At 29.7% G+C, this 24,501-nt stretch overlaps 1 protein-coding gene across 2 annotated transcripts in view; it reads right to left on the bottom strand.

The window, feature by feature from the left end:
• Positions 1-24,501, bottom strand: part of LOC117173340 (PTB domain-containing engulfment adapter protein 1-like) — a 155,527-nt gene that overhangs the window by 64,167 nt on the left and 66,859 nt on the right. The window contains exon 2 of one of the 2 annotated variants that reach the window (XM_033361954.1): positions 17,623-17,818. The gene's annotated coding sequence lies outside the window, so the exon portion shown is untranslated. Of the gene's footprint in view, positions 1-12,137; positions 12,363-17,622; positions 17,819-24,501 lie in introns of those variants that run through there. The other variant, XM_033361875.1, reaches the window with a different exon arrangement.

The raw sequence follows: 24,501 nt of genomic DNA, 5'->3' as shown, positions 1-24,501 counted from the left end.
AACAAGTGAAAATAATTACTTTCGAAATGTTATACTTTTAGAGAATGTAACGTACAAAAATTATTTTTTTTTGCATTACCCCCTTAAAAATGACTTCTATAGAGTTCAAAATTAGCCGTGTTCCAGTTTAAAGTGAGCCCAGTCAAGGTCAAATTGAACCAAAATCTGGTTTCAAATACACTGGTTGATTTTGGTTCGAAAAAAATCAGACTTTTAAATCAAACTTCGATTACATTTTTTTTAGACTGAATTGAGGTAATATTGAATGAAAATGTAATTCATTTAAAACTGGCTTTTAGGTCAAGTTGATCTGGGCAGGTTTAGATTAGATCCATAATCCGATTCATTTTGAAATGGAATGAAAGCATTTTAAAATTTAAACTAGGTTTTTTTTTTTAAAGTTGAATTAAGTTGAGGTCTTTCGTCATTGGGTTGACCTCATTTGGGTTTCCATTGAAATTTTAATTTTAATTTATCACGCTCATTCTAAACACTCTTTAACACAACAGAGCACCACATTGGAAAAGAAATTAATTTTTAAATAAAATTAATGAACTTTTAACCGAAATAGTTTAAATTTGAACCGAAAAGATGAATATTCAACTAAAATGATGAATATTTAACTTAATAGTGGAGTTGTCAACCAAAAAGATTAATTTTAACTGTTAAATTTTCAACTAAAATGATAAATCTTTAACTTAAATAGTTAAATTTTTAAATAAAATATTAAGTTTGACTGAAAAATATAAATTGTCAAACAAAACTGAAACATATAAGTTTTAAGTTATAAAAAACTCAATCAAAATGTAAGAAATTTAAATTAGATTAAAATCCTATTTAAAAATCCTATTTAACGTCCAATAATCAAATTGATGCAAACTCCAGTTAAAAACAAGCATCCAACGACCAAATTTGGAGCACAGCGAATAAACAAAAACAAAAAATTCTATTGTAATCTGAAAAGAAAAAAGTTCGGTTATGGTAATGCAATTTTATTTATTTTTATTTTGCATACTTAATGTTATTTTATTGTAATTGGATGATAATAAAAATAAAAAAGACGAAAATAAGAAAAAGAGAAGGAAGGGGATGTGGTTGGCTGCCTTCTCATTTTTCTTTCCTCTTTTTTATTTTTGTACGATTTTTTTTCAGATTACAATAGAATTTTTTTTATTTTTTTTTATTAGTTGCGGTCAAAATTTGGTCGTTGGATTCTTGTTTTTAACAGGAGTTTGCATAAAAAATCAATGTTCAATCACAAAATACGTATTTTCAACTAAAAAAGATCATTTTTCCACAAAAAATTGAATAATTAAATTTCTAGTGAAAATTATGAATCTTCGGCCAAAAAATTAATTTTTAACAAAAGAGTTTAACTTTCAACCGAGTTTATTGTATTTCCAACCTGCAAGACGATTTTTCTTCTAAAATGATAAACATATTTAATTGGAACATATTTATTAACTGAAATACTTGAATTTTCAACCGAAAAGAAGAATTTTTACACAAGGAGATTAACTTTCAAAGAAAAAGATAATTTTCTAAAAAAAAAATCGATTTTTTAACAAAATACGTGAATCTTCAACTGAAATAGTTAAATTTTTAATTAAAAAATACCATTTTACATCTAAATTGTTGAATTTTTAACTAGAAACATTTCATTTTCAACAAAAAATGTAATAGTTAAATTTTCATTTAGAGAAGTTAATTTCCAACCAAACTGATGAATTTTCAACTAAAATTATGAATCTTCAACTGGAATAAATGAATTTTCTATCTACAAAATAGTTGAATTTTCATCCAAAAAAGATCAATCTTCAACCAGAAATAGAATAGTTGAATTTTCCGATTATAATTTAATTCTTAATTTAAAACAAAAGTATTTTCAGCAAAGTAGTTAAATTTTGTACTGGAATAGTTAAATTTTTTGGTAAAAAAAATTATTTTGAACAAAGTAACATTTTCAAAAGGAAATGAATTTTCATGTAAAATGATGAATCTTCGAATAAAAAAAATTATTTTTAACAAAAGAGAAACTTTTAACCGCAAGTAGTTTAATTTTTACCTAAAAAAGATAACTTCGTAACGACCAATGTAACAAAATTTTCTATTATAACTCAGAGAAACTCTAAAAACTACTGAAAGTAATTTATTTATTTTTTTATTTAGAAGAGGGAACTTTTGAATTGTGACGAATTCTGACTTAGAACAAGTACTTTTCAAACTCCTTTCTTCTAAATTCGGATTATGAGAACAACTACTAACTAATTTGAACAAAAAAAGTACCCTTAAAAATAATAAATTGTAATTTAATTAGAGAATTTCTAGAATAATAAATATTTTGTCCTAAAAATTTGGGAAAAGATAGCGAACATGCTAACGGACGTCCCTGCACATTTTTGGTGGGTTATTCAAACTAAAATTAATTTTGATCAATTTGATTAATTTGCATGGCGCTTAGAAATTAGAATCGATTTTATCAGTGTTAGATTACCCTGGCTACCCAGCAAACATGGTTACAGAAAAGATTTGTAACTTTTCTAAAACACAAAAGAACTTGTTCTAGAACAGCTTACTAACAGTTTAGGCACATGCGAGTAACTATGCCATCCCCCATACGCTAGAATAATTCTGTAACAGTTCTAGAACTCTGTGAAATACGATCTGTAACATTTCTAGAATAACTCTAGAACTCGGTTACCAGTGTTATTTAACAAATCTATAACAGATCTAGAACGCTGTGACAACCGATCTGTTCCAGAACAAACTTAGAACAAAAGTTATAGAACTTCTGCGATTGGTCAGTTCTAGAACAATAACATAACAATTGTTCTAAAACACTTATTAATCTGTGTCCCTAATTTTTTCTAGAACACACTTGTAACAGGGTTCTATAACTTCGATATAACAATATTACGGCACAGTTCTAGAAAAAAATTGAAACAAATGTTACAGAACGTCTGTGATTGGTCAATTCTAGAACAATAATGTAACAAATGTTCTAAACCAGTTATTAATATTTGTCTCTAATTCGTTATCGAATACACTTGTAACGGTGTTCTAGAACATACTTGCAACAAGGTTCTAGAACTTCGATATAACACTATTACAGCACAGTTCTAGAACAAACTTGAAACAAATATTATAGAACGTCTGTGTTTAGTTTGTTCTAGAATAATTCCATAGCTACTGTTACAGAACAGTGCTGTCACATAGTTCGAGAACAGTTCTCCCAGAATTTTGTCACAGCGTTCGAGAACACTGTTACCTTTTTTGTTTAAGAACAGTTCAGTCACAATTTTGTTACAGTGTTCTAGAACAATGTTACCTTTTTGTTCTAGAACAGTTATGTCACCACCTTGTAATAAATGTTATAGAACACAGTTCCTTTTTTGATCTGGAACAGTAACGGAACTTTTTTGCTGGGTTTTTCCTAGATTAATAAATATTTTGTCTAAAAAATTTGGGAAAAGATAGCGAAAATGCTAACTGACGTCCCTGCATAATTTTTTGTGGATTAATTTTTAAAAAATTTTGATTTTGCTAAAAACTTTTGTATATCTTTCGAGGTTATATGTGTTAAAATTCTCCCGGGCGTTACTTCCAAGCTATACAATATTTGCGGCCGAAAACTTTGGACTTACAAATAAAAATAATAACTAATGACCCGGAACTAACGGTGTTTTTAGGTAATCAAAAATGTTTTTTTTTTCTCAATAATTTCCATATTATCGGAATAACAAAGCTGCAAAAAGACCCTTGCCTCAAAATAACGCACATCCATAACATTTTTATTTAACACAATATTATTTTTTTATTACCCCTTAAAAAGAGGCTGTTTTTAAAAATTTTAATTTTTGTGGAGGAAAGCCGGGGAAACTGTACCCGATTGACCACACGAAGAAGTATCACATGCCCTTAAGTTTATGTTGAACTGGGTTGAGGTAATATTGAACCACAATTTAGTTGATTTAACACCAACTGTCAGGTCTAGATGATCTTGGCCGGGTTCATATAGAACCACAATCCGGTTTACTTTTGACTGGGATCAGGACATTTTAAATTTAAATCCATATTTTGATTCATGTCAAATTGCGGTCGTAGGTTAAAGGGCTGACTTTTGATGGATTCATATGAACCTGGGTTTAGTTAATATTGAACCAAAATGCTTTTGAGTTGAAACCAGCTTTTAGGTCAAGCTGATCTTGGACAGGTTCAATTAGAACCACAATCCGGTTTGTTTCAAACTGGTATGAGATAATTTTGAAGAAAAAAATCCAGTAAATTTTTATTACGTTTCAGGTTGACCTTGCTTGCGTTTAATTTAATTAAAATACGGGTTTTCTTCAACCAAAGGTCGAGCGAGCTTGAGTTCAATTTGAACCAAAGTCCGATTTATTTTAATCAAAGTTAAGCTCTTCCGAAAATTTATTTTAACTGCAATGCCAAATTGAGGTTTTAGGTCGACTTGAATTCAGTTTTTTTTTCTACGCCAGGTCTAATAGAACTCAACAGAATCTGGATTCTAGTAGTGGGTCATGTTTGAAGGGAACATCGTAACATCGTGGATCACTATTCCGCGACCTTGTTACTCACAGACGAGCAAAAAGACTGTACAGTTACTGCCGAGACACTTCGATCTCTGTCTTATAACGTTGACTGTGTTTAATTGCCAGCGATGGACTCCCGCGAGAAAAATGAAGAAAATCCACAAAAACGACTCCTCAGGTTTTAGAATTCTAGGTTATGTGACATTAACCGGCATGTACCACTTCTATTTAAATGTATTCTATTTTTTGAAAATGTACATTAACCTTACTACGGTAGTTTCAAACCTGTAACGGATTCTCCATGATCAAAGCAACTTCCTTGCAGCTCGAAACGCTGAGATTGGGCCGTCTTGCAAACCAGTTTTACATTTTAATTAAATAAATAATAACAAACTGATTTTAAGAGCCTCTTAAGAAACGCTAACCGAATTCACTCAACTTCCTAGATTTGTTTTTAAAATTTACAGCTTTAATAAGAAATCTATATTTTTTGTGAAAGTTCTTTTCTTTTATTGAAAATACCATCATAGTTTTGGTTCACAATTCATCTCTCGTGTTTGAATTATTATTTGGTTAAAACATTATTTGCTTAAAAAATTAATTGTTTTGTTTAATATGCAACTATATTGTTAAAAAGTAATATTTTTTATTAAAAATTCAAATATTTTCTTAATAATTCAATTTTTTACTTGAAGGTTCATCTCTTTGTTTGAAAAGTTTACACTTAAATAACTAAACTAAATAATTAAACTCTACATTTAAATAACTGTTCCATTTTTAATTCAACTGTTTGCTATAAAATTAATATAATTCCTTAAAAAGACGTTTTTTGGGTATAAAATTATTCTTGTTTGTTGAAAATTCAAATTTCTTGTTGAAAATTTTGTTATTAAAAAAAATTTGTATTCTTGAATTGAAAATTTAGATATTTAATTCAATTTTATTCTTTTCATATCAAAATTCGACCATTTGATTGAAAATTATTCGTTAGCTTAACATTCAACTATATGGTTAGAAATTAATCTATTTTGTGAAAAATCTAATTATTTTTGATAAATTCAACTATTTTGTTAGAGCCACCATTTTTCGACGAAAATTTCATTATTTTGTTAGAAATTTATCTGTTACAGTAGTATAATGCGCTATGTTGTGTTGAAAATTGATCTTTTTGAGTAGAAAATCTTTTTTCCGTTTGACACGAAAGCAGCTTGGCGCCCACAGTGTGAAAAAATTACTTTTTTGCTTCAAAATAACGTACAGCCCACAAATATGGACCGATTTGGACAAGAAAATTTTTTTAAAAAGTTGAGAAGATTTCTAAGAGAGTTGTTGACCCTGATTTTTGAAATAGGTTTTCAATTTTTTTATAAATAAACAAATATGATGAAAAAATTGCCATTTTTTATATTTAACGTTCTGGGTGCTCTTCAATAGAATGAAAATCGTTTAATTGCGTAAGTTTTATAGAGTAACATTATTATATAATAAACAAAAACATTTTTTATAAAAAAATTATTTGTTGAAAGAATGTTTTTTACAATTTTTCATGATTTTACGTTTTTTAAAGTTATATTGAAAACAATTTGGATAAAAACAATATCATGATAAGGCTTCTTGAGATTACTATTATTATTATTATTATTAATATTATAAACAAATTTAATAGAAAATGCATTAATCATGCATTTTCCGAGAAAAATTCGTGTTCTTCGATGTAATTTGTTTTAATTTCGAACTTTATTTTATTTTTAAAAAACTTCATAATTTTTTATTAATCCTATGATTTTTTAAACAAATTTATTAAACAAATGCATCATTCCGGCATTTGTCGGCAAATTTTTTTTTTAATGCCAGTCCTTTCAGTTGTGAACTTCATGACAATTTCAGCAACATGCATAACTAGTTAATAAATTTTATCATTTTTTAAAACAAATTTAATAAACAAATTAATAGATAAGGCATTTTGTCGAAAGAAAAATTCGTTTTTTTCGATGACAACTTTTTTAAATAGGAAATTCATTATAATTTCAGAAACAAATCATAATTTATTCATCAATATAATGATTTTTAAAACAATTTTAATAAAACAAATGCATTAATGAGGCATATTTCGACGGAAAATTTCTGTTTATTCGATGTCAATCTTTTTAATTGGGAACTTAATGATAAATTTATTAAGACTCATACTTAGGTCATAAATTCTAGGATGTTTTAAACAAATTTAATAAACATATGCATTATTTGGGCATTTGTCGACGAAAAAGTGTTTTTTTTCAATCTAAGTAATTCAGTTTAAGTTTCTCATTAATTGCATTCTTTTAATAAGGCTGCAGCTTCAGGATAATACATTCGTTTACTAAATTTAGTTTTAAAAAAACATAAAATTTATCAACTAATTGTTCATTTTTCTGAAATTATCATGAAGTTGCAATTAAAAAAAGTGATATCGAAAAAAAAAGAATTTTTCCGTCGACAGATGCCCCAATAATGCATTTTTTTACTAAAATTGTTTAAATAAGTAGTAACATTGATGAATAAATTATGCAATTGTTCTGAAATTATCATGAAGTTCCTAATGAAAAAAAGTTGTCATCGAAAAAACGAAGTGTTTTTCTGACAAATGCCTGATTATGCATTTGTTTATAATATTAACAATAATAATCTCAAGAAGCTTTATCATTATATTGTTTTTATCCAACTTTCTTGCAATATAACTTCAAAAAACATGAAATTAAAGAAATTCGTAAGAAAAATATTCTTTTAACAAATATTTTTTTTATCCAAATTTCGTTTGCTCATTATATAATATTGGAATATCTTTAAATAATGTTACTCTATGAATTTTAGAAGATTTAAGCCATTTTAAATTAAGCTCGAAAACTCTCTACGAAATCTTATAAGCCGCCAGGTCTTAAAAAAAAAGTACCCTGGCAGCGCCGAGTGGGAAAAAAGCACCTTTTTGGACAAAACTCAACCAACAGTGAAATTCTTAACGGATTTTGATGTTTTTTAAAAAGAAATTACTGTAAAGTTTCTAGGTCTAACGAGCAACTGCGAATAATTTATTTCGAGTCAACAGAAATGTGTTATTTAACAACAAAGATACACCTTTTTGTTGATAAGCTTTTTCGTGGTACCGTTGCTTCTAAGACTTTCAAATTATATAAAAAGGGTCATAAATTAATGTAATAACTAAGTAAAATTAATTTTCAGTGGGTAAGAGTGAAAAAATTTGTTAATAATGTTATAAACAAATTAATGAACAAGTCAATTTTTCACCATTTTTTCATGAATATGATTTAAGTTTTTTGCTGAATCAACTTGAAATGTCTTTGCATATAATGTCAAAATGTGCATTTATTCCTAAAAATTGTTTAAATAATTACCAGTTTCTGTCACTATTGAAAATATGACAGCGAAGAGTCTTTTGCAAGAAATTTCGCATTAATTCCGAAAAAAATAAACCTATTCGTGAAAAAATGGTTAAAATGTGCATTTGGTCATAAAAATTGTTTAAATAATTAGCACTTTTTGTTCACTATGAAAAATATGACAGAAAGATTTCTTTGGCTAGACATTTCAAGTTGATTCAGCAAAAAATATCAATCCTATTTATTAAAAATGTTTAAAATATGCATTTGTTTATAAATCTTTTTGAACAATTACCATTTTTTTGTAGCTATCAGAAATACAATAGCAAGTAGTCTTTGGCAAAACAATTTAAGTTGATTTCAAAAAAAAAATCAAGCCTTTTCATCAAAAAATGGTAAAATTGTGCATATGTTTATTGTTTAAATAATTTGAAATCCTTAGCTATTCTTAACTTATTGTAAGAGCACATTATTATCTGTGATACTTTATGCAAAATCTATGGGTTAAAATTAGATAATCATTGCTAATTGTGAAAAAATGACTTTTGTTAATTAATTTCTTTATAACATTATTAACCATTTGTTTTGTTACTCTTACCAACTGACAATTATTTTTAGTTAGTTATTACATTGATGTATGCCCTTTCTTAATGAATTTCAAAGTCTTAGAAGAAATGGTATCACGGAAAAGTTTAGCAACAAAAAGTTGTAACTTTGTTGTTAAATAACAAATTTCTGTTGAGTCGAAATAAAATATTCGCAAATTCTCGATATACCTGGAAGCCTTACAGTCATTTCTAAAAGAAAAACATTAAAATCCGTTAAGAATCGCACTGTTGGTTGATTTTTGTCCTACTCGCCGCCGCCAAGCCTCGACGAAACCACTAACTATAACCCAAAATTCGGAAACAGAAGTCAAAGTTTACGAAGTGGAATGGGTTTTTTTAGAATCACAGTGAAACCCTTCAATAGCCCTCCCGAGAATTGACACCGTGCCGCAGGCAGGTGTAACAGGAGCTGCGCGGAGTGCGCGAAATCTGCGGTTGTAACACAGGCGAGCACTCAGGCGTGAACAAACAAAATCGGAGCGGGCTATAATGGGTTCGTTTCCACCCACCGTCAACTCAAAAATCGGCGCTATAGAAGAGTTTCACTGTATTATTTGGGCAAAGAAAGAATAAAAAGAATTTTTTAAAGAGCTTGTTGAATAATTACTTGAAAACAAACTCCTTATGTTAGGTAGATTGTTATTCTGGGGAAGAAGGCCGTAACGCACTATGATCTCGTCACTCTTCTTTGCGGTTAAATAAAAGGAGGTAAGCGAGGAGGCAAGCTATGATAAAACGCGATTCGCATTATACGGGGCAAGGAGAAATTCTGAGGCGGCTGACATAGGACGATCTGTGAGGCAGGGTTGAAGCAAAGATATTTGGTTGAAGCGTGACCGATTCGAGTTCGAGCACTCGAATCTCGAAACGAAATAGTTTCCTTTCACACGTACGGAAACTTTTTTTTTCATTCTGTTTATATTTCTACCTATCTCTCCAATTTCATAGACACTGCATATAGATCCTTTCACGGTTCATGTTCTTCGAGCGGATATTAATTTTCCAGAAAAACACCTTTCGCGAGAAAGGAGTCTTACTTTCCAGTTTTCGCGTTCACTATTGGCTAGATCGATGTACCATACAAGGCGTTCTAACGAGATCCATACGTCTTTAGTCGGTACATCAATAGATATCGAACCATCACCTCTTATCGATAAAACTGATTACATTATTTTCGATAAATTATATACGCAATACAAAAATACCTGATTTATTTTATTTCGATTTTCGCTATAAATCGACAATTGTCGATGTAATACGATATGGAATGAGAAATATCAATACTATTATTTCAAACGCATTTGAATTTATAAACTATTCAAAATTATAAAATATAATGTGTAAGTCATTATTAGGCTTTCAGTTTCAGATACATTTGTACAGTTTTAAATTGTTAAAAATAAAAAATTTAACAATTTCAAATTATCCAATTTATAAAGCTTCATTCCCAAATTATTTCATTGTTAATGTTTTAAATTGAAAATTGCTAAACTTTCAAGAATTTCCAATATTTCAGGTTAAAATTGACTATTTAAAAATAGTTATTTAGAGTCATATGTTTTAGCTTTCTCTTCAGGTAAAAGTTAGAATTCTTATTTAACCCTAATGTTGCATTACTCACTTCATTACTTAAATTTTTATTTTAACAGATTTAGGCATTATACAGTTGCTATTTTTATAACAAATATTTTTCTTAAATAAAATATTTTTAAACAAAAAAACTTTTCGCGAATCTATCAAGGAATAAAATGAGGTGAATGAATCCTTAGGCTTGAATTTAAAAGGTTTTCAAATTCAACACTGTAAAAATAATGTATTATTCTGATAATATTGTCAAATATGAAACAGTAGATACAAATTACATCTTCAATCAAAAGTGTTTGAATTCTTGAGAATTGTATTTAAATTATAAATTAGTTTTTTTTTTAATTTAAATTTGAAGTTATTTATTTTCCTGAGAAAAATTCCCTGTTAACTCTAGGTTTTTTTCAGTCATCTTAAAACTTTTCCAGGTATAATTTTTCATAGTACAAAGCCTTTTAAGTATTTAGAATTTTTTTCAACAATTTTGAAAGTATTATTATTAAAGAATAAGTAATTTCTTAATGAGACATATTTCTACATATTTAAAATAACATGATTAATTCAAAATTAATCATTTCTTGTATTTGTTCCGAAATTCCATGAATTTGAATAATAATTAAAACAAATTTTTATTTTATCTTTATATACTTAAAATTCAGTGCATATTGAACATATTGATATTTTAAATGAGATAGTATTGTAATTTCAACAAGACAGAAATAATCAACGGAGTAAATAAATTTTTTAACTAAAAAATATGAATTTTTAACCAAATAGTTGAATTTTCAAGAAAAAAGAAATGTTCAAACAGAAATGAAATAATTAAACTTTCAGTTAAATACAATTAATTTTAAATAAAAAACTTTACTTTACAAGCAAAGTAACGTAATGAATTTTCGAACAGAATAGAATTTTCAACTAAAAAAGGCAAACCTTCAACTATAATGATGAATCTACAACTGGAATAGTTGAATTTTCAATTAAAAGCAATAATTTTCAACAAACAAACAAAAAACGTATTTTCAATATAATAGATCTGGAATAGTTAAATTCAGAGTAAAAAATTAATTTTCAACCGCAAAAACAAATTTTCAACCCTAGAAATGAAATGAATGTTTAACATAATAGATATATTTTCAACTGGGATAGTTAAACTCCAAGTGAAAAATTAATTTTCAACTAAAGAGATAAATTTTATAAAGAGATGGAATATTCAACTGGATCAGTTAAATTTTTAGGTAAAAAACGGTTTCAATAAAAAAACGAGTTTTCAACCAAATTGTTTAATATTCAATTAAAATGATGATTTGTCAAAAAAATGAATTTTTGAAAGAATTTTCAAATAAAAAATATAAATTTTCAAATAAAAATACAATAGTTAACTTTTTTATTAAAAAAATTATTGTTCAGAAAAAAGATGATTTTTCAACTAAACTGACGAATCTTCTACTGGAATAAATGAAAAAATTCCTTGACATTTCCAGGTTTTTACAAATGAGCAGACACCCTGAATGCCAAAAGCGCTTTCGATTTCAGATCACTCAAACCGAGAAACACTCCAACTAAAAAATTCTCAAGTAAGTTTTCAATTTGAAATTACCTATTCCTAAATATTTGGTTTAAACTTATTCGATTTAAAGACTATGTCAATTGAAAAATTCTTTAACTTTTAAGGCTTCCCTTTTATTTATACATAAATTGTAGAATTCAAGTCAAATTTCTTAACTTTAAATCGCCTTCAAATTAGAATTATTCTATAACAAAAAATTTAAACTTGCATTTGCTCCTCTTTTCGATTGAAAACGATTTGAATTCACGGATTTAAAAAAAAAATTGTTCAAAGGAACCCTCATTAAAAATTCTTAGTTCTAACGCCTAAATTTGTAATTCAAATCTCAGCAATTCTTTGCACTTCCCAGGTTACTTCCTTTCGGATTTTTGTGAGATAACATCAACAGAACTTTCACTTATTAAGCAGCCGCGCAGTCACGAGTAAGTTCAAAACGTGTTCGTCGAAAACTCACCAAGGTATTTCGTTATTTCGAGAATAATTTGTCGAGAAAAACAACCCACTAGTCTCGCTGAAGCTACACAATATGCATTCCTGTGATGTGCACCACTGAAATTCGAATTCGTACGTCACTGCACAGAAAATTATTCAAACGGATGTATGCAAGTCTGGACTTGTAAAGACAAGTTGAAAAACCCGATGCGAGCCGTGCGGCGGCTCTCCCTGTACTGACGTGCCGCTACTACGTTCACCGAGAAACCACTTTGTGATGGTTCGTAAGAAGGATATCCATCTAGTATAGACTCAACTCGAGGGATCTTTCGAGCCGACTTCACTTTGAGTTGCGATGAAAGCATAAATATGGAAATTCCATATTAGGCGCATGAATATTCCACAAATTCTACCTTACATAATATTTATTTTACCTAAAACAGACTGTCCACTCGAATCCCAAAAAAATACCCTTACAATGCCAGGTTTTATTTCCAGGTATCTCAAGTTTTTTCCGGGTACCAGACTATCATTCGCTCGCTAACTTTTGTATTGAAATTATTATTTTATTTGAATAAATATTTGAACAATGTTGTTTGAATAGTTTTATTTATGTTATTATTTTATTCAATTATTATAACATTTTTTCAAAGTAAAAGAAAGTACAGGTGCATTGTCTTGTACAGCAATTTTATTGTGTTTTGTTATCCGAATCTCTGAATCGCAAGTCCAGAGTGAAATTTTGACTTATTAATCAAATCTTAAACTAATTCCACAAAATAATAAAACATATGTATATGTCAATAAAAAAATTGAATTCAGATACTCATTTCACAGCATCACAACCATATTAAAACATTAAAAAATTGTAATTAGATTTTTGTTCAACAATTTTATCTAATTATTTAATAATTTATATTGATATATTACAATGTTCTAGTTTTTTAAAAATATTTGTGATGTTGTGAAATGAGTATCTGAATTTAATTTTGAAATTGACATGTACATATGTTTGATTATTTTCTCGAATTAGTTAAAAAGGTTATTAAGAAGTAAAACTTTCACACGGCACTTGCGATTCAATGATTCGGATATCCAAATATATTAAAATTGTCGCAAAAGATTCTAATCCCAATTTTATAGTTTTTTATGTGTTTGTGATTTTATGAAATGAGTATCTAAATTTTTCACACAGTACTTGTGATTCACAGATTCGGATATCCAAACATAATAAAATTATTGCCCAAGATTGTAATCACAATAGATTCTTATTATTTTGATGTTGTGAAATGAGTATCTGGATTCAATTTTTGAATTTACGTGTACATGTGCTTTATTATTTTCTTAAATCAGTTTAAATAAAAGCTACGAGATAAATAATTTATCTAATCTAATCTAATTTAATTTAATCATAACTTTCCTTTAGAAACAAAAATCAGTAAATTATCAAATATTTGGTTACGGATACAATTTTTCCATTGACAGTTGAGATTGGATTTAAGGACCCTGGATTGGAGTCTACGAGAATGGACGCCGCGCCACGGGTATGGATGAGAGTAGCTGCGGGGCATGCGCAGTGTTCACTCAGGCGTGACAAAACAGAGGGAACCAGCATAGAGACAAATTAGTTCGGAGTCCCCTGAGATAGGTTCACCGTCAGTCTCAAACCCGGCACTAACTCCGGGGTTCACTATACTTGATTAAATTTCCAAGATGATCGCAAATCATAAATAGCGACTGAAAAACCTTTCTTGGAATAAAATTCAACTTCTTAGTTGAATGTAGAACTATTTTCTTAGAAATTTACGTTTTTGGCTAGTGATTCATCATTTTAGTTAAAAAAAACTTTTCTTCCAAATTTTACTATTTTTTAACATTTTTAAAAATTATTTTTGTGACTGAAAATGTAATTATTTCCTGTTTGGTTGAACATTTATCTTTTTTAGTTAAAAATTTAACTTTTTTCCACAAACTACGTTACTAATTTGGGGGGGGGGGCACGCTAAAAATTACGATTTGTAACAGTGTTTGGGCGGAGGGGGTGGGGTGGGGGAAGTAACGTTACGAACTTAGATTAAATTGAGTAGTTTCTTGAAGATAAATTTGAAAGAATTCTTCTTTTTTCTCTGCTTTTAAACAACATAACTTTGGTTGAAAAGTCTGCTATTATATTTTTGCTTTCAAATTCATCTCGTTTGATTAAAAATTCTAGTATTTAGTTAAAAATTTTATTATTTTGTTGAAAATGCATATATTTTGGTAACAAGTCATCTTTTTTGATAAGAAATGCAGCTACGTTAAAAGTTTAACTTCTTTGTTAAAAATTCATTTTTTGAGTTGTAGATTCATCTCCTTGACTGAAAAATTAATTATTCCTTTTAGAGGAAAATTAATATTTTCTAGTTGAAAATTTAACTATTCAGTAGAAAATTGAAACTATACGATTAAAAATTAATCTATTTTTATCCAAATTTAAACGTTTTGCAGATAGTCCATTTGGCCTTAAAGTTAAAAATTTTGTGAAACACTAATGTACTTTTGGAAAACTCGTCTTTTTTGGTGAAACGTTAATCTCCTTGCTGTAAAATTATTCTTTTTGATTAGAAATTTAACTATTTCGTTACAACAATCTAATTATTTCAATGTAATTAATCATGTAATAATAAACAATACAATTACAGAAATTTTCTCATTTATGTTTAAAAATTTATTTCAGAATTGACCTTTTCAAGTTGAAAATTCATTTATGTTATTAAAAATTCGTCTTATGTGGTCGAAAATTGAGTTTCTTGGATGAAAATTCGTTATTTTGGTTAAAAATGTAAATGCGTGGGTCTAAGTTATACTAATTTAGTTGAGGATTCAACAATTTGGTAGAAAATTAAATTACTCGGATGAAAATAAGCGTTGTTGTTCAAAAATCATATTGTCAGATTCAACAATTTTATTGAAAATTTGGTTGAAAATTTGTGTTTTTTTAGTAGAATATTATAGTTTTTCTGGATAATTCAGCTGCTTAGTTAAAACTTTTATTATTTGGTAAAAAATGCATTTTTTTTTAGTTACATTTTTGATGAAAATTCTTTTTTTTTTGTTAAAAGTAATGTTCTTTTATCTGAAAATTGCAATTTTGTTTAGAAATTTATCCCTTATAAGTTTTCAAATTCATCAATTTGGTAGAAAATGTATACAGTTTGTTGGAAAGTTATATTTTTGGTTTGAAAATTAATCCTGTTTATTGAAAATTCAATATATATTTCGACTTAAAGTCTTAGGAATTTAAAATGTTTCATATTGTATTAAGTATGTTAATTAAATTAATTTGATTTAAAAGTTAGTTTTTAACCAACTAGTTAAACTTTCTACCAAAATATTTATATTTTTGACAAAATACATGATTTTTCAAAAATGGAACAAAATGTCCACTAAATTGTTGAATTTTTTCTAGTTTATTATCAATAATGTTTTTTCAGTTTCTAAGCATTCAATTATTATGCTTAATTTAAAAAGCATTGAAAAATCAATTAAATAAAACTAAAAAACTAATATAATCATTCCTTAAATTTGTCTTTGAAATCTTTCACTTTTTAAGTGAAAATATAACATTTTGAACAAGATAGATAAATTGTTAACCAAATGATTGAATTTTCATAAAAAAGATTCATTTTTTCCCAAAAAGACGATTTTTGAACAAAATGCATGAATTCTGATTCAAATAGACGAACTTTTCATTTAGAAAATGAACTTTCGACAAAATAGTTGAATTATGAACTAAAAAAGATCACTGTCTTTCAATCGATAAGTTTCTTTTTATCCAAAAAGATGAAATTTCAAATAAGAGGTTTAATTTTCTACCAAAAAAGACGGCTTTTCAACAAAATATATAAATTTTCAACGTAATAGTTAAAGTTTTAACTAAAAAATGAGCCATTTTCAAACAAATAGTTGAATTTTCAACAAAACAAACCAAGTTTCAACTAAAAATAGAATAGTTAAATTTTAGTTTAAAGAAACTAATGTCAACCAAATAGTTGCATTGTTAAACAACAAATAAAATACATTTTCAACTAAAATGATGAATCTTTAACTGGAATAGTTGAATTTTCAACCAAGAAGATTAGTTGCTACCAAAAAAGATGATTTTTTCAGCAAATTAGATAAATTTTCGACTAAAAAAAATAAATCGTCAACCAAAAATTGAATTTTCATCGAAATAGTTGAATTTTTAACTAAAAAATATAATTTCTAATTCAATAAGTTGAATTTTGAACTAAAAAAGATTACTGCTCATATAATCAGCAGTTTGGTTGGAAATATTATTATTTGGTTTCTTTTATTACTTAGTTGTAAGTTGAACTACTTCGTTAAAAATACATTTTTTTGGCCGTGCTCCCAATTCGTCTCACTAACTGTACTGCACATGCTTCGCATCGGTATATTTCATTACTTGCAAATGGCGCACTTTTTTGAAATTATTAAACGATTAAATAAATTTTTACGATAAAATTACATTGTTGAATTAATGAAGGTAATCTTTAGATCACAAAATAGTCTTGTAGAGTAAACGGTGAGTTAATTCATTCATTCTACTCTTTATAAAAAATTATGAATTTCAAATTTTAAAGAAGGAATACCTTCTTTCACAAATATAAATTTTAAATCATTTATAATATTTGTTGTACTTTATATTCAATATATATTTTACCAAATTGATTTGTATATTTAAATATTTCAAATAAGCGCGCGATCAACGTCCAATGAGGCTACTGGTGTGACGTATGCGCAGTGCGGTTTAGGAGCCGATTTGGAAGCACTGCTTTTTGGTTGAAAATTGAATTTTTAACTATAAATTTAACTATTCCATATTTGATTAATAATTATTTAAAAAAACGAAGTTTGCCTTCTTGGTACACACGATACTTTATGTAAAAAGGGTATGATTTACAAGTTTCACTCGTCTGAAATCTGAGTTAAACTTCACGTGGCCATAAAGGCACACTGCCAATTGCGCATGCGCACGGTATGACTATGAGCCCATACTACTCCTAGGAGTATTGTGGACTCATTATTGTACTGCGGGCACGCACACTTACTCTCGCTCCTCCTGTTGTGTAAAGTGCCATTTTCAGTACTAAAAAAGTGCTGGTAAAACGCGTAAATCATCTCTCTTTGATTCCGAATTCCGCCTTTATTCTTTGGTGGGGTTGTTTGATTTTTCGGAAATCGATTAAATTAATCATCAGTTGTTTAGGGGAAATAAAGATGAGGATCGGGACCAGAGTGGCTGCAACAGACATTTCTTCCTTTTATTTACAAATTTTGCCATAAAACAATAACTAATCTACCTTTTTTAAAAAATATATTTTTGAAAATTCAAGAATAGATTTAGAATCCAATAGGCAGTACAACCACATAATAGTAATTAGACATTCATAGAGATATAGATGGATAATTAAAATGTGAGAATAGAAATAACACAAATACTTCAGTATTGATTGATTACTCACCAATGAATTCGAATTTGATTAAATTATGTAATATTCTCTTCGATTAGATGATATTAAGCGTATGAGAACCCCTCTATAGAATCAGCTGTTCGTTCAAGTTCAAGGTCGCGGTTCTGAACTTTTCGTAAATTTATTCTTGGACTTTGCCGCATTCGATTTACGTCGAAGCGAGGCCAAAGTTTAATGCCCTGCAGCTCTACAAACAAAAACAAAGAAACACAATATAATAAAATAGCAAAATAAAAAATGGCATGACATTAAAAATAGAACTATTATAAGCTAATAGCAAAACAAACTTACATAAATAACTATATGTATTAAACAAAAAGTAAAAACTAAATTCCATCTCTAGTAGTTACCAGTCTAAATAAAAAGGAAAATAGAAAAAAACTTGTTGAAACGTGTTCTAGACTTCTAGTTCTGATTTTCGACTTTGAACCATTGCAACAATAATATTAGATTAATCTCTGGAACGAAAGATGGTCCATATTATGAAATGGACTTGAGATTTTTTCTTGTCTACATCATAACGAGTAGAGGTGTAAAATGTAAACGTGGGAGCTTGGGTGGCATATGGTGAGGAGATTCGGGGGAATAAATGCGAGAGGAGGAACGGGAGAATGGTGGTACCAGCCACGGCCGAGGACCGTCCGTTCTCTGTCCTTCTCCCACCCCCTCCCCCTTCCACCCTCGGCGGGAGCGCAGAACTTCACAGATTGGATACAGGCTTGATATTCCAAGAGAAAGAATCGTACGCAGCATCAACCTCCATGTGGCGATCTCTCGATATTATTATTAATTATTAATCCCTCCCACATTGTATCCCATTTATCCCAGTGATTCCAACTTTGGTATGTAGACAATGTTGCCACAATAAAAATTAGATTTGTATTTATAAGGGATCGTCCGAGGGGTCGACCACTTCGATATTCCTGGTATACTCGCTAAATATTTCCATTTTAATATTCCTAAATATTTCGACTTATTCCGAAGTAGTCCTAGATATTCTGAAATATTATATTACCCAATTCTCAGATTCCTTTGGGGATTTAAACATGCTAATCGACACTGTCGGCCCCTACGCAAAAACGTAGTGTTTAACTATAACGATCGTCTAATTAAAGAAATAAGTGCTGTAATGAAAGTAGGTCTGACGAGCAAAATACTTTCGAGCTGATAATTATTTGCTCCAATAATGGAATTTGCAAGTCAATATCGAAAATCAAAAAGTTTCAGAAATTGTTGTTCTGACTTCAAAGGGAATAAAACCCTCAATTTAAGTTTTCATCGAGTGCCAAAGCTTGGAAATGTTGAAATCATTTGGAAGGACTGGCAATCTATCTTTCCTGCTGGAAGTAATTGGATAGTCTCTATCCGTTTGAAACATTTTCTATCTTTTAGATTGAAATGGAAAGAACCGATGTATCCATCCTGATCCCAAGTCTATCCCTCAGATAAATTTCTATCTTTCTTCCAATCTACGATCACCTCTATTCTTTTGAATCCTAATCTTCCTATACATGTCTATCCGCAATCTTAAATTTCGTCTATCTTTTTAAATCTCTATCTTCCTATCCAAGTGAATCCATTTCTATCTTTTTAAAAATATAAGATAGCCCTATCTTCTTGAATCCCAATCTTTCTATCTAAATAAATCCACGTCTTATCCACCTCTATCCGTTGGGCAATCTAAAATTTAGTCTATCTTTTTTAATCCCTATTTTCCTATCGAAGTAAATCCATTTCTATCTTTTCAGAAATATAAGATAGCCCTATCTTGGCGAATCTCAATCTTTCTATCTAAATTAATCCACAGCTTATCAACCTCTATCCTAGTCTATTCGTTGATTAAATCAAAATTTCGTCTATCTTTGGAATACCTATTTTCCTATCCAAGTAAATACATTTCTATCTTTTTTAAATCTTCTTGAATCCTAGTCGTTCTATCCAAACGAATCCTCCGCTTATCCACGTCTATCCTTAATGAGGCGCGCGCTAGTTGACGTACATCCCTGACTTAGTACCGGCAGGTTCCCAGTAGGTGGCTGACTGTAGAAGTTAGACACAAGTGAAATCATTTGCTCCGTCAATAAGTGGAAGTTCAGCAGATGCTTTTGCAGAGTTCGAACTTCGACTCGTAAGTCGTAAAGCTACGGAATTTTGTTGTTAGGTTTATAATCCCTTGCTGGAGCTGGTTTATTACTATTATGCGGGAGTTTGAAATTCGAGATATATTATTATTCTCAAGACGCATAAGAATACTACATTCTTGAGTGGATTCAAATGGATAGAAATTAAAACGATATTTCGTTGATAGTGGGTAGTCTGAGACCGATAAAGATAAACATTTTTGAACAACAAAGATAGAAAAAGATAGGTCCATGGGACCACAAGGGATAGAGTCAGTGATAGAGTGTCAATAGTTTATTAAGCCTTGCACGTACAATTCATTTATTCTATACGCACAGTTTTATTGCAAATATCATCGCCACTATTAATTATTAGCCTTCCTGTTACTTCATGTGGTTTGGAAGTTAAAGCGCTGGTTTCAATGCACAATGAATATATTTAGACTTTTTCGAGAATTTTCATGTTCACAGTGTTCACAGTAAATCCCCGAGATATTATTTATCTGAAGTTGGATAAAAACGCTGAATACAATTGAAAACTACAATTATCCGACGACGGATAATTTTTATCCGCCTCATGATAAAAATTATCTGCCGTCTGATAATTTTAGTTTTCAATTATTTACAGCGTTTTTATCCAATTTCAGATAAATAATATCTCGAGAATTTACTGTGTTCGCTCCGCAGATTGCAATCATACCTTATTTGGCTATTATCATTTTCTTAAAAATAGCTCTAGCTCTATGTCCTGCCACTCCATAAGCCCTTCTCGTATATCACAAACCCTCCTCATTTTTCTCCTTTCTTCCTTCCATTTCGAATTTCCCAGATTGCCTTTCGGCTCTTTCTTCCGAACATCGTCGGAGCATACTTGTGCTATTCTATTCCCCTCTGTCCTTTCCAGCTTCTCATCAAAATTCCAGGCTCTCTTAATTTATCTGATAACCATTTTTCCCTCCCTAATTCTTCCCTTGACATGCATCCTGGACAACTCCAGCTAACCCCTATCGCCCATCTCAGAAATGGCTCATACATGCTCTCTACTTTCCTATGTTCCTTCCATAACCAGATCGTTTCCCCTTCCTGCCTCAAACCAATAACCTAGGTAACAGACCTCTTCCAATTTTCCACTGTTTGTCCGTTTATCTTTCAAACGTAATCTGTTATCGTTTTTTTACTTCTGAAGCACAACACCTTGGTCTTCTCTACGTTTACCGTCAGATCCTTTGCTCCCACATACTCTTCGAATATTGCTATCAGTAGGTTCATCCCCTTATTGTCGTTTGCTGACAGAACTGCGTCGTCCGCTCAAGCTAGAGAGTATAGTTTGCTGTTACCCAATATTGCCCCCCCCCTTCCCTTTCTTCTTTAACTTCTCCTCTGAATCTGCCAACAGTATGCTAAAAAGTAGCGGACTCAAAGGATACCCTTGCCTTAGACTCTTCCTGTCCAGAATACCTCTCCTTTTTCCTTTCCTATCTTCACCCTAATCCTGGTTGCAGTAAAAATGTTCTTTATCCTCTCCATCAGCTTTACATCTATTCCCCTCTCTTCCATTGCCCACCATAGCACTTTTCTGTTCGCTGAGTCAAACGCTGCTTTGAAATCTACAAACATCACGAATAGTTTCCCTTTCTTTCTCCCTAAATTTCTGTTAACCAAGTAGTTCAGAACGTAAATGTTGTCTATGGTTCCCATATCTTTTCTAAAAACCCGTCTGATTGTGTGGGATACTTTCTCTCTCTTCTGACTCTAACCTTTTTCTGAAAATTTCTGCATATATTTTGTAGGCATCTGGCATGAAAGTGATCCCTCTGTACTCCTCAACAGTTTGAACAATGGATGTGATGTTAATCTAAATTTTATTTGAATAAGTTTTCTTTTCTAAGAATTTTTACTAAACGATTGAATTTGTGTACTAAAACGAAAAATTTAAACCAAAAATGTAATGGTTAAATTATCATTCAAGAGGACTATTTTTTAATAAAAAAACTAATTCTCTACAAAACACTTAAATTTTCAGTTAAAAAATTACTTTTAAATTTAAAAATACACATTTTCAACTAAAATTACGAATCTTCAATGAAAAAAGTTAACTTTTAAGAAAGTAGTTAAACCTTCAACCAAGGAGTTGATTACTGACAGGATGCGTTCCGCTAGTACCTCCACAATGGAATTAGAAAACTTTCTTCATGCAATAATTTGGGGTTTTTAAAAGTTTTTTTCGGGGTGGAGTTGCTTCCCGCTAGCACCTCCACTACGAAAAAATTAAAAAATCAACATTGCCTTAATGTAAAGCATAACCCTAACTAAAAATATAGATGTTAAACAAAACTAAAAAAATATAAATAAAAAGAATCACCCCATATCACTTTGCAGGACTCTAGTTAATATATTTATCTGCACAGTAATATTACACGTCCCCCAGGAACTACCACTGTCACATTTAACTAATCAAGTATCACCTTTCATTAATTAAAACGGTACAAATATTTCAAATTGAAACTAAACAACACACACAACTTATTAAGTCTGTAGTAGATATATCCACTCCCACAGTTATATTTCAAAAAAAAACCGAAACTACACCTATCAAATTTAAAGAATCCAGTCTCAGCTGCCTTCAACTAAAATCTACGAAAAAAATTTGTAATTACAAATAATTGCCAAAAATCTCTAAACATAATTGCAAAGCCCTCAAATCTCTGCTATTGGTTAAAGACGTGAAGGATCTTTCTTTATTTGATTTTTCTATTATCACTGTGGGGTAGTGGGTATAGCTTAGAGTTTTTGGAGGGTGAATAGAATGATTCTTTTTTGTTTGGAGATGTTTCGGCAGTGTTTTGTGAACCCAGCAAAACCAATGACTTTTATTTGTATGGTTTTAGTTTTGCTTAACATCTATATTTTTAGTTAGGGGTAGCTGTTAGTGTTATGGGTTGCTTTCCGACAATATAATTTTTATTTTAAGTAGGCTCAAAACTAGCTCAGACCTACCATACATTATTGCTCGTACTTATTCCATATCTTTTTCTTTGGGATTTTTTTAAGATTAAGGTTGATTTTTGGAAATAGTTTGTGAGTGTTATTGGTGTCCAAAAAAAGCACAATATTCGGGTATGCTTACGTTAAGGCTACGTGCCAAAATTATTTTACGGGTAATTTTTAGGAGACAGAGCTTGTTTTTTGGAAATTAATTTTTTCAGTTTTTGAGAATTCAGAAAAAGCCCAAAGGTCTGGCGCTGTTGAATTTCTTAACTTTAAATTTTTTCTTAGTGGACTGTTAGCCGGAAGCAACTCCACCCTGAAATTCCGTTTTTTTAAAGAAAAGTAAAAGACACCAAAAATCGGTATTGGTGCCCAAAAAGAGTAAAAGACAATTCTCAAAAGTCTCATGAGGATGCTCTTACTTTTAGTTTAAATGCATATTTTATTTTAAGGATGGTTTTGCGGAGATAGGGGCTGTTTTTTGAAAATTAATTTTTACATTTTTGCAATGCGCAAAATAAGTCCAAAATTTTGGCGCTATTGATTTTTTCAATTTTTCATAGTTGACGCAGTGGTGATGCTGGCGGCCAGCACCTACACCAAAATTTCCAGTTTTTTTGAGAAAAATAATAGAGCCCGAAAATCGAGATTAGTGTCAAATAAGAGCCCAAAATTCAAATATGTTTACATTTAGTTTAAGTGCAAATTTCATTTTTAAAGGTAGTTTTTGAAAGATGGGATTTGTTCTTCAAAATTAATTTTTGCAGTTTTTAAGAGCCCAAAATCTGGCGCGGTAAATTTTTTCAATTCGATCAATTTTCTGTAGTGGAGGTGCTGACGGCCAGCACATCCATCCAAAAGTCGGTTTTTTTAAAAAACTAAAAGAGCCCAAAAATCGGCATCGGTGTTCCAAAAAAGCCCAAAATTATCACATGAAGAAAGTATTCAAATTTCGTTGTAGAGGTGCTAGCGGAACGCGCCTTTATTGACAACCTAAAAGGATGAAGTTTCAATCAAACAGTTGCATTATTAATACAAAAAATTAATTTTTCATAAAAAAGAACAATGAAGAAAAATCATTTTCAACCAAACAGTTAAATTGTCTGCTAAATTATTTAATTTTCAAGCTAAAATGGTGATTTTTCTAAAAAACAGTTGAATAAAAAAAAAACTTAACCAACGAGTTGAGTTGTCAACAAAGCAGTTAAATTTTCAGTTGAAAAAAATTGATTTTCTAACAATAAATACAAATTTTTAGCAAAGTATATAAATCTTGAACTAAATAGTCAACATTTTCTGTTGATTTTTTAAGCTAAAAATAGGAATTTTCTACAAAACAATTGAATTTTCAACAAAAAAATTCATTTTCCACGGAAACAGATTAATTTTTAATCAGTCAGTTAAATTTTTACAGAAAGAGATGAATTTTCAAACCAAAAAGACAAATCTTTGACACCATAGTTGAATTTTTAACCAAACCAAATTTGTAAGTCAAGGAAGGAAAAAATTGTAATAAAATTGTTTAATTTTCAACACATAAAGACGAATTTTCAACCAAGAAGTGTGACTTATGACCAAATGGTTCAGTTTTCGACAAAAGAATTCAGTTTCAAAACTTGTGTAAAATCGTAGATTTTTTTTATATTGCCCCTGCCACCTTTTACATACGAGGGTGGATTGATAAGTTTCCGGCCTGACCAAGAAAAACAACGTTTTTAAGAATTTTTTTTTTATTTCTCAACATAATCTCCTCCAAGGCTGA

The sequence above is a fragment of the Belonocnema kinseyi genome, chromosome 1, assembly GCF_010883055.1.
Source record: "Belonocnema kinseyi isolate 2016_QV_RU_SX_M_011 chromosome 1, B_treatae_v1, whole genome shotgun sequence".
NCBI classification, from domain to species: domain Eukaryota; kingdom Metazoa; phylum Arthropoda; class Insecta; order Hymenoptera; family Cynipidae; genus Belonocnema; species Belonocnema kinseyi.
This window is presented reverse-complemented; position numbering and strand designations above follow the sequence as displayed.